Source organism: Rhinolophus sinicus, chromosome 2 (assembly GCF_057876585.1).
Source record: "Rhinolophus sinicus isolate RSI-liver-muscle chromosome 2, RSI-T2T, whole genome shotgun sequence".
In the NCBI taxonomy this organism is placed as follows: domain Eukaryota; kingdom Metazoa; phylum Chordata; class Mammalia; order Chiroptera; family Rhinolophidae; genus Rhinolophus; species Rhinolophus sinicus.
The window spans coordinates 128,270,028-128,281,270 of NC_142502.1; positions in this window are offsets into that span (position 1 = coordinate 128,270,028).

Consider the following 11,243-nt stretch of genomic DNA (forward strand, 5'->3'; position numbering starts at 1 on the left):
TGAGGCCTGGAGAAAAAAACAGAGATTTGCTGAATTTTGTACAGAAATTTTGCAAAATTAGACTTGACCCAGCTCTCCTTCAACAGATACGTGTACGGACTCCTCTGTACCAGGCACTGTTGAAGGCAGCAAGAGAGCAGTGAGCCAGCAGTGAGGGGCAAGGTACGGACTTGAACTCTGTGTTTACTGTAACTCCTGGTATGCCAGCCCTTCCCAAGGACTGGGCCGGCTTCCCTTTGACCTCCTGCTCTCCAGTATCTTAAATCCCCTGACCTACTGGCCACACGTAGATGGATAGATTCCCTTCATACCAAAAACGAAACAGCAACAACAACCTGCCCCCACCTGCCAGACCAATGACACTCTGCACTGATTTTGCCATAATTTCCCTCCAGTATCCCACTCACATCAACTTTGTACTTCTACCCAGCTCTCAGGAAACTCCAAATCCTTTCCTCTTTCTCACCACCTTCCTGTCTTTGGCACTACCATTCCCCAACAAAGGCACCTTCTGTATACATGGGACTAATTGCCTCAGGGGCCCCCAAACTAATTGCATGCCCTCCGTATTCAGGACCTTCATCGTATTTTCCCTACCTGAACATCCCTCCCCTCCCTTCCTTCCTTCCCTCTGCCTCTTCAAAGCTGTTCATCACAGCTAAATCAGCTGTCTCATCTTCAAAGGGAGGCAGCATTCCTCAGTTCCCCAACCCATGATAAGCTCTCCGTGACCTAGACTGCCTACTTATCATGGGTATGTTATTTGTGCCACACATCTGTCCTTATAATTATTGGTTGTCAGAGGCTGCGAGTCTTATCTGTCCAAGAGATTGGGGGCAGGGACAACTTTCACTTTCTGTATCTTACACATCCCAGTACCCACTCACTGGGCAGTCAATTGGTGATAGATTTGACCTGGACTTACTGAATTATATTTAAGAAGAATACATTTGGAGAAATGTGTATTTGTTTATAGGTGTAAAGAGGAAAATGTAGAATGCAAGGTTTTATTATGCTCTGATCACCACGAAGTCAACTATGTATTCATATGGGTAAAATTGGAAGTCAATTGGTAAAAATAGAGTTGTGTTGGGTGTTAGATTGTGAATCGTTTGTTTTCCTAATGTGTGAACATTATTAGTGCATTTTGTCAACATAAAAACACACAAACCTGTAGAGAATTTTTAAAAAAATGTTTATTGGGGAATATTGGGAACAGTGTGTTTCTCCAGGGCCCATCAGCTCCAAGTCGTTGTCCTTCAAACTAGTTGTGGAGGGTATAGCTCAGCTCCAAGTCCAGTTGCCATTTTCAATCTTTAGTTGCAGGGGGCACAGCCCACCATTCATGTGGGAATTGAACCGGCAACCTTGTTGTTGAGACCTCGCGCTCTAACCAACTGAGTCATCTGGCCGCCCCTCCGGCAGCTCAGTGGCAGCTTGTTGTCTTCAATCTAGTTATGGAGGGTGCAGCTCACTGCCCATACCAGCAACCCTGCTGTTCAGAGCTCACGCTCTAACCGACTGAGCCATCTGGCACCTGTAAAGAATTTTTATAAGAGTTTATTTGACCCAAGCTGATGACATGCCAGGAAGCAGAATCTCAAATGTTCTGAAGAATGAGTTTGCAGTTCCCTTTATACATTTGGAATTAAAGAGGGAAAATAATGAAGGTTACATGAACTTGGGAGAAAGCAGGTAGGGAAATCTCTATGATTGGATTACAGGATCGTTGACAAGATGATGTGCTCCCTCAGGATGGTTACCCTTCCAAGGGGTCTGAAAAAGAGGATTCCTCTGGCATTTCAAAGGTGTGTTGATGTGTTGACCTAGATGCACAAGAACAAAGGACAGGGCTGGCTTAAGGCAAAGATTAACCTTTTGACAGGCCTCTGGCATGATTACTCACTGGCCCAGTCAGGAATTTATGATCAGATCAGTCTGTGAGATTACTTTCAGTCAGATTTATTACAGAGCTCCTTTTTCATCCACAATTGTTTATGCCTTTGAAAAAATTTCAAAAACTTCGTGGAGAGCTTTAAGTGTCATCTAAACATTCCACTCTTGGGTGTAAACTCACTAAGTCTTTTTTAGGAAATAAGAAGGAAGGGGAGTGGGGTAGGCACGATTGACAGTCGTTTAAAGACTTTACTCAAATCATATTTATACAGAAATAGCTGAGCAAAAGGGTTAAAGAAAAAAGCCCCATGTCCAATTTTTGTTTGCATACACTATTTCACTGGGGATAGGACAGAAAAAGAAACAGTTTAAAATAACCAAATGAAATCACGTGAGCTGTAAGGATTTTTTTTCTCTCAACAAGAATGGGAAATGTAGGTATTCTCGAGTTTCTTGGTGTTTCATGCTCTGAAGCTCCAGCAGTGGGGAGTGGGGCTAGGAGAGGGAGAGGTTGGGTACACCGCCCAGCTAGGCAAGAACCGTTCTGGGCACAGGCTTCCTTTGAGTACTTAACCTTTCTTTACATGTGGCCTCACAGCACACCTAGCATCTAAGAGGAACCTGAGAGGTCATTGGTCCAAGCCCCTCATCAGACACAGGAGGACCAGGCTCAGAGAATGAGGCGTGTACCAAGGTCATGCAGCGACCTTGCGGGGTGGGGGGGGGATTTCTTTGGGGTGGCTGGTTTTAGAGAGCTCCGGAGTGCTCCAGTCTAACACTGTCACTACTTAGCTTAAATATTTAGAACATCCTTCTGGTACGTGTGTATTGAGCACATATCCCCTGATCACCACAAAATCAACTATGTATTCATATGGGTAAAACTGGAAGGCAACTGGTAAAAATAGAATCGTGTTAGGGTTGTTAGATTATGAACGGTTTGTTTCACTAATCTGTGAATATTGTTAGTGCATTTTGTCAACATAAGTCGACATAGTTTATTTGTGGGCCAGAAAGATGGCAAAATGACAACAATAAACAAACCATGCTCCCTAACCTTAAGGAACTTAGCATTCAGAGGGAGAGATGGGGCAAGTTCACGGGTTACCAGACATAAAGCAGAAAGGAGGAAGGACTGTAAGAGTTGTGCACAAAGCAGGAAGTAGCCCTCTAGCAAGGCGGGTCAAGAAAGGCTCTGTCGGCATTCAGCTGGGCCTTGAACGGGTTCAGGACAATGCACATGAGGTCAGAGGCACTGAACCAGTCTCACTGATTTAACTAATACTTACTGATCACCAACTACCACCATGTGCCAAGCAAGGTTCTAGGAACTTGGGAAGCAAATGTCTGCCTTCATGGAGCTTACATTCAAGTAAGAGTGGAAACAGACACTACGCAAAACATATGGGTAAAAGTAGATTAGACAAGATGGTGAGAATATGAAATTGTGCAGCCACTATGGAAAACAGAATGGCAGTTCCTCAAAATATTAAACATGGATTTACCATTTGATCCAGCAATCCCACTTCTGGGTATATACTTATCCCATCCAGAAATCGGGGGTAAGACTGGTCCAAACAGAGGGACCAGCAAGTGCAAAAGTTCTGAGGCACAAACACAAAGGAGGCCGCTGGGCCAGAGCCATTGCCCTGAGAGTCCATTGGTTTAGCTTTGTGCCACTTCAGTCAATTCCAACAGTCCTAGGGAAACTGCTTAAGAGTGGAGCTGGGAAAAACCTTCCTTAGCCCTGGGAAAGAATGCACAGTGCATAGGTTTATTTGGGTGAGGGGTAGGAGGATCGATTTGGCCTTATTAAACTTGTAGCAAAGTCATTGTAGATACTAGCAGTTATGCTTCTTTAGGGAACATGACCACTCAGGCCGTAAGAGCTGCGTGTGACCATAACTTCATTTCTCTGGAAACAAATCTGCTAGGACAGGAACTGAGCATTCTTGCTCCATGACCTCTGGGTGAGCTTATGTTCTATGAGAACATTGGGTTTTGCATTTCTCATAAACTGCTCTCATAGCTCCTGGGTTTAACTGGAGTCATAAACTCTTTTACGACTTTCACCCCCATGGAATCAAGGATAAACTTGAGTAAAGAACTCACGCAAGGTAGAATACCCCAACGTTCTGAGATGATTCCTTTTCATAAAACCTCGAGTTTCATGCCAGGGGCAGTACACAAAAATGAAGCCACACTAGTCAAGTACAAATTATATCATTATAGACAATGATGTGAGATGGAGTCTTTCTTTCAAAATACTTTGATTGGCAGATGCAAAGATAGTAGATTCTTTTCTTCTTGAGACTCTGCCAGCCTTGTAGCTAATGCCCAGTATAGCTGCATTAAAGGCTCTAGACCATCTCGGCCAAGAGCCAGTGATGACTTCAGAGTGAGATTTCTCAACCTGCCAGCCCTGCCATCTTGGCCAGGCCTACATGCCAGCTGCCTGACTCAGTCTGATCTGCAGCTTCCATGGATTGTTAGTCTGTCCTCATATAGAGGATACAGTAACGTTTTTAGGAAACTAGCTTACAGATGAATGCTGAGGGATGTTGTGGGCCTAAGGGTGGTCTCCGGAGGGATCTTCTCTAGAATTCTCTGCTAGGGCTCATTGTGTCTAAGCCACAGTGTTCTGGAAAGAGCATGGGAAGGAATAGAAGACAGGAAGCCTGAGGTTTAACCATGGGTCACATCTGTGCTGGTTATCTTTAGTTTGCTTAACCCATCCTGGAGTCACTCCTTACTCTTGTCTAATCTGCTCTGTGCCCAAGGAGGGTGACCGTATGGGTCTCTACAGGATCCCTGGCTTCATTGAGGATGAGGAGGATCTCCAGAAGGGCAGACAGGTTGGGTGTTAGTTCCCCTGACTTCGCAGGTCTCTGCGGGCTGCTGTGTCCTCCCATTGCAGGTCTGTCTCCCCAGGTTCTGGTGACTGTGCCGTCCTTTCTCTCTTGCAGGCCCATGTAACTCTGCACAGCAGCATACTGTTCCTTGTGGTTTCCCCAGATCCTGCCCCCACTTTACTGAATTCTGCTGAAATTACCCAGTGAGAGAGTGTCCTCTGTTTCCTGCCAGGACCCTAACTGATACAGACACTAAGGAGCTGGGTGACCCTGGTCACACCCACATAGGCACCATGGCTGTGGTTTCCTCATCTTTAAAATGCCAGTTCTTACACTCTTATTTCACAGAGTTTCCACAAGGATTATAATGGATATAAAGTGCTAAAAGAACATGTTTTTAAAATAAATATGCTTTCTACGTTTTACAATTCCAGGAATGCCTAAAAATGGCATGCTATCTTGTACATGTCAAGACGCTGCTACCACTATGCAGGCATTTTGAATAGGTTTTCTAAAATATACATGGGGGGGCACTTCCTTTCCAACTTGGGTCTGGCAGGATGGCTCCCACATAGAAGGGTGGTGAGAAGAAGAGCCATTCTGCCACCAATGAGGCAGTGATGGTGTAGAGAATACACCATCCACCTTCACAAGCACTCAAAGAGATCCAGACATTTGCCATGAAGGAGATGGGAATCTCAGATGTGCACACTGACACCAGACTCAACAAAGCTGTCTGGGCCAAAGGAGTAAGGAATGTCCCACACCGCATCCAGGTGTGGTTGTCCAGAAAACGCAATGAGGAGGAAGATTCACCAAATAAGCTCTAAACACTGGTTACCAATGTACCTGTCACCCTTTCAAAAATCTACAGTTAATGTAGATGAGAACTAACTGCTAATTCTAATTGTCGAATAAAGTTATAAAACGGCAAAAAGAAAAAAATACACATGGGGGTGTCTTTCAGTCAAGATGGTGGAGTAGGTAAACACTATGCTCACCTCCTCCCACAACCACATCAAAATTACAACTAAACTATAGAACAACCAACCTTGAGAACCACCTGAAGACTAGCTGAACAGAATTCTTTTAACTAAGGATATAAAGAAGAAGCCATGAACAAAAAGGTAAATAAAAAAAACAATAAACAACACAAATTTTTTTTAAATAAATAAATAGACAAAAATAAGAAGCCACAATGAGACTAGTAGGAGGGGCAGAAATGAGAAATTGGCTGGTCTTACACCCACGTATGGCGGTTAAGAATCAGGAGGGATCTCTCGGCTGTGGAGGTCCCCCTACAGCGCGAGGGATCCCAGCCCCACACCAAGCTTCCCAGCCAGGACCACCAGTGCCAGGAAGAGGAATCCCCACAACAACTGGCTGTGAAAATAGGCAGTGATTCCATCTGGGTGAGACGGAGAGATACTAGAGTCCCAGGCCATCAGTCCTCTTAGAAAGTCATTGCATAGACTCACTCTCTGATGGACTCACTTGCTCTGAGCTCTAGTGCTGCAGCATCAACTTGAAAAGTGCCAGGGACATATGGGGAGGAACTGAATTGTCTGGCTTCGGGGCAAGGGTTGGAAGGGCAGCTCTCTCTGGAATCAAAGTGCTGGCAGGTAACATTGTTCCATTGCTGAGCTCTTCCCCAACCCAGTAGGCACAGGGAAGTGCCAGATCTTAGTCTCTGTCAAACTTGCCCCACCCTGAGGATTCTCTGAGAATCCAATTCTCGCACAGTGTTACAACCTCTTTCAGGGGCTATTACTCACAAGTGGCTCAATCAGTCTGGCTGAGGACTTCACTAAAATCTCTGAAAGGTCCACAAACCCCAAACAAGCAGCGGCTGGCTTCAGCATGTCTTATACCTCTTGTTAAATGGCCCCCCACCTGGCACTAAAGGCAGCTAGCCTCGGTTCATGGCATAGCCTCTCCCGGGCACCTCCAAGCCCAGCACAGGCAGCTGCCAAACCAATTGTAGATCACTTTGTAACTCCTACCTGGTGGCCTCAGGCCAAGCATAGGCAATGGCTGACCTGGGTCTGCACTGGAGCCCCTCTCAAGAGGCCCCCAAACCAATACACAAGGCACTGGAACTTCTATGGGCAGAGGGGAGAATGTGGCAGCCAACAGGCTCTCCAAAGCACATAGCAGGGGTGCGGGCAACTGCCTGGGGCACCTGTGCTAGGCCTACCCCTGCACCCCGTCTGTCAGGCTGACAGGACATACTGTGTTTCCCCGAAAATAAGACCTGACAGGAAAATAAGCAGTAGCATGATTTTTCAGGATGCTCGTAATATAAAATAAGCCTTAATGCGTCTTTTGGAGCAAAAATTAATATAAGACCCGGTCTTATTTGGGGGGAAATACGGCAGGCCTTATTTTATATTACGAGCATCCTAGAAAATCATGCTAGGGCTTATTTTCCTGTCAGGTCTTATTTTCGGGGAAACACAGTAGTGGCCTCCAAATCAGTTGAGTATATAGAATCTGTAAAATATTGAAGGAGAGCAAGTTCATAGCCAAAGCGAGTGCAAAAAGCAGGGTCAGAGTTCAGCAGCACCCCTGCCGTGGCTGAGTAAAGAACGGAACCAGATATATTTATGTAGAAGTACCTGACAGGGGCCAGCCCAGTGGCTCAGGCGGTTGGAGCCACATGCTCCTAACTCTGAAGGCTGCTAGTTCGATTCCCACATGGGCCAGTGGCTCTCAACCACAAGGTTGCCAGTTCAATTCCTGGAGTCCCGCAAGGGATGGTGGGCTCTGCCCCCTGCAACTAAGATTGAACATAGCACCTTGAGCTGAGCTGCCTCCAGGATGGCTCAGTTGGTTGGAGTGCGTCCTCTCAACCACAAGGTTGCAGGTTTGACTCCCGCAAGGGATGGTGGGCTGCGCCCCCTGCAACTAGCAACGGCAACTGGACCTGGAGCTGAGCTGCGCCCTCCACAACTAAGACTGAAAGGACAACAACTTGACTTGGAAAAAGTCCTGGAAGTACACACTGTTCCCCAATAAAGTCCTGTTCTCCTTCCGCAATAATTTAAAAAAAAGAAAAAGAAAAAAAGAAGTACCTGACAAACAGTGATGTCCTAATGGAGATCCTTAATGGAGATCCGTCTGATTAACTCAGACTTGTAGTTTCCAGTGTCCCATGCTTCCTGCCAGTGCTCTATGTCCACACGAATGATCCACATGAATGAGGTATCTGCTCTGACTGGTTTGCCAGGGATCAGTGTGGATGCCAGGCCCTGGGTGAGCAACTGAGGCCATTGGTTGACTGGCACTATAGTTTTAGAGCAAGCTTCTGCCTGCCAGGGCTCCCAGACCCCACAAGGAACTGTTACATGCCTTGGGGCAGAGCCAGGTGGGCAGATACACTTCTGTGGGCATCTCAACCTCTCCTGGTGACCAGTCCCCTCTGCTTTGTGGGTGGCCTGAGAAGGGTCTGAGTAGAGCCAGAATCCAGGGCCAGACCACTGTCCAAGTTTGGTCAAGTTAGACTTGAAATCTGGCTCTGAACTCTGTCAGTGATCTTCAGCTATGTTCTAACTCTCCCTCCTCCAAGGAAGTCCAGTTCAGGAGTCAAAATCAACTCAATTCCACACTCACTTATTATTTTCTAGCTGCCAGGCACTTTATCTGTTGCAGAGAACACTAAGATTGATAAGGCACAAAACTTCCTTTCAGAGATATTGAATCTATTTTATGTGTGCATGTGTGGGGGGGAATGTACGTGTGTGTGCAAGCACATTAATTCAAACGTGCTTGTGGGAGGCAGCCTGTGATATTAGTAGGAAGAATCCTGAACTAGAGTGAGATGGCCTTGTCCCACGTCCCTGTGGGCCTTTGGGTCTGCCACTTGCCCTCTTGAAGTCTTGGCTTCCATTGTTGTTCAAAAGGGAGAGTGAAGCTTGCCCGATCTGCATTAGAGGGGCTTGTTGGGAGGATCAGATGGGGCAATGTGCGTAAATGGTAAAGAACTCAACACACAGGCACACTCATGAATGTTCACACCATGTATGTAAACACAGAAATGCACAGTTAGCAGCATGAGCCAAGAAGAACAGACTGAAATCCAAGAAGGGGCACCAATGGGAGCAGGAGAAGAAACCCCTGAAAAGGATGCAAAATGTCATTCCAAATGCATCTCCATGTGTGGGGGGTATTGGTTGACGTAGGGCTGTGTACTGCACAGACCCCTGAAGTCCCAGCTCTGCAGAGTCCCCCTAGCTCTCCAGCATAGCAAGAACATTCCTCCCAACTCTGTCAGAAGGCCACTTTCTCCCCAGGTCGAGGCCATCATTATTGTCAGCTGTAGACATTATTGAGTATGTACCAAGGGTGAGGTATCAGGATACAAGGGGAATTAACATTTATGGAGTACACAGTACTGTGTACACAAAACCATGCAAACATTTTACAGTCATTACCTCACTTTATTGTTGACCACAACTGCAGGACAGGTATGGTTATCTTCATTTTATAGAATAATAATAATAAATAATATTTATTAAATGCTTACAGTGTTTACCGTTTATTAATGCATTTAATCCTCACAATAGCCTTGTGAAGTAAGTACTATTATTATTTGTCCCTACTTTTTGGAGAAGGAAACTGAGGCAAACTAAGGTTAAGTAATTTTCCCAAGGTTAACTGGTATCTAGTTGTGGCCAGCTGCCTGTTTTTGCTCAGATTGATTCCCTGCCTTTCCTAACCTCTGTGCTGTATCACAGAGAACTGCATTTCCAAGGCTCCCTTGCTCTCTGACTTCCAGGTTGATTCAGCCAATGGGACGCATTAGTTAAAGCTTAGAGAGAGGAGGAGAGAAGCCAGAGTATTTTTCCTCGTCTCTCTCTCTCTCCCCCATCTCTCTCTCCCTCTCCACCCTCCCTCCTGTGGTGTCTCTGGCAACAGCTTTGTCTCCTACTTGGCTCTGATATCTGCCCTATGGGCCCTCACTCCATGGTCCCAGCTCCCATAAGGCAGTCCCCGTGGGGCTCTAGATGACACTACATGACTCCCACTCTGGGCTTTAACAGCATTACCTCCTCCTCCTGGTGCACCCCCAGTAGAATAGCTTCCTGTACTTGCATTAGGCTTCTTAGTCCTTCCATCTCATGTCACCAATTCCCTGTATTCAATCCCCTCTGCTTGAAAGACCTAGGAGACTTTTTGTTTTCCTGGGTGGGCCTCACTGATATTCAGAGAAGATGATTGGAGAGCCTCCAGTCTTAATCTTTTCAGATGAGAAAACAGACTCAGATTTACTCTAGGTTATAAAATTAGTGCCGTACAAAAAAGAAATAAAAACAATTGGGAAAATAAAGAAAAATGAGAGACTGTCATTTCAGATATCAAAACAGACCTTGAATCTATAGTAATAAAAACAATGTGGTGCAGACACAGAATCAATGGAACAGAATACAATCCAGAAACAGCTCTAGGAATGAAAGAATGTTTTACTTGTTAAAGGGGGTATTTCAAATAAATAGGGAAATGCTACTAGAGTGATTAACTGACCTGTCAACTTAGGAAAAGATCCCAAAATAAATTCCAGATGGGTTGGGGAGCTAAACCATATGAAAGTACTAGAAATAAGTACAGAACTGCCCCCCACCCCCGCCCCCAAATCTTGGGATTAAGAAAGCCCTTTCCAAGCAAGACTGAAAATACAAAAACCATAAAAGGATAAAGCTGATAGGTTTACAGTTTACATAATGATTTAAAACTTGGGTATGAAAAAGAACTCAAAGCTCTGAACAACTTCTTGTGTAACTGGCTTTGTTTGCGATCTCCACATTGCTCTGTAAATGGAGAGGGAAGCTGGGACTCAGTTTCTTGGGTGCTTGTCTTGTTCCTTGAGTGGAGAAATTGTACATTTCTAGCCCTTCACTCAGCTCGAGTCACAAGGAGCCAAGGTGAGGAGGTCCTGCCTGATCCCTCATGGGTGGTTTTCGTGGAGTCCTTAAGCTGCAAAAATGAGCTGAGCTCAAGCCAAAGGTGTTTGGAAAGTGGAGATGAAGAGGAAAGGAATTCTGTACACTTTTAAAGGAAATGTATCCACTTGGCCTACTTATTGGCTTGTGAATGCTTGGGAGAGGGCAAGGAGGATAGAACAGAGAAAGGTCTGAATAACTGAAAAGTGGGCATCTAAAGCAGTGGGGGAGGACACATCACCAGAGCAGAACAGCCAAACACACACTCAGTTCTTAGTTTAATAAGCGTGAGGCTTTTCACATTACAGAAAACTTTAGCACAGAATGTCTTTCCTTATTTTCCTCTTATGGGTCTCTAAACTGTTTAAATTATTTTGTTTCTAGTTGGAGTGTCTTTTTCCACATTTATCTTTTTCTGAATTAGAGTTTTTCTTTATATTATTTAAATACATACAGTAAAAAATGAAATAAGTTCAAATATTAGCTGTTTCTGGTCCAATTGCGGATTGGACATTCTGCCCTGACTCAGAACACTGGACTTTTTGTCCAAATGTGC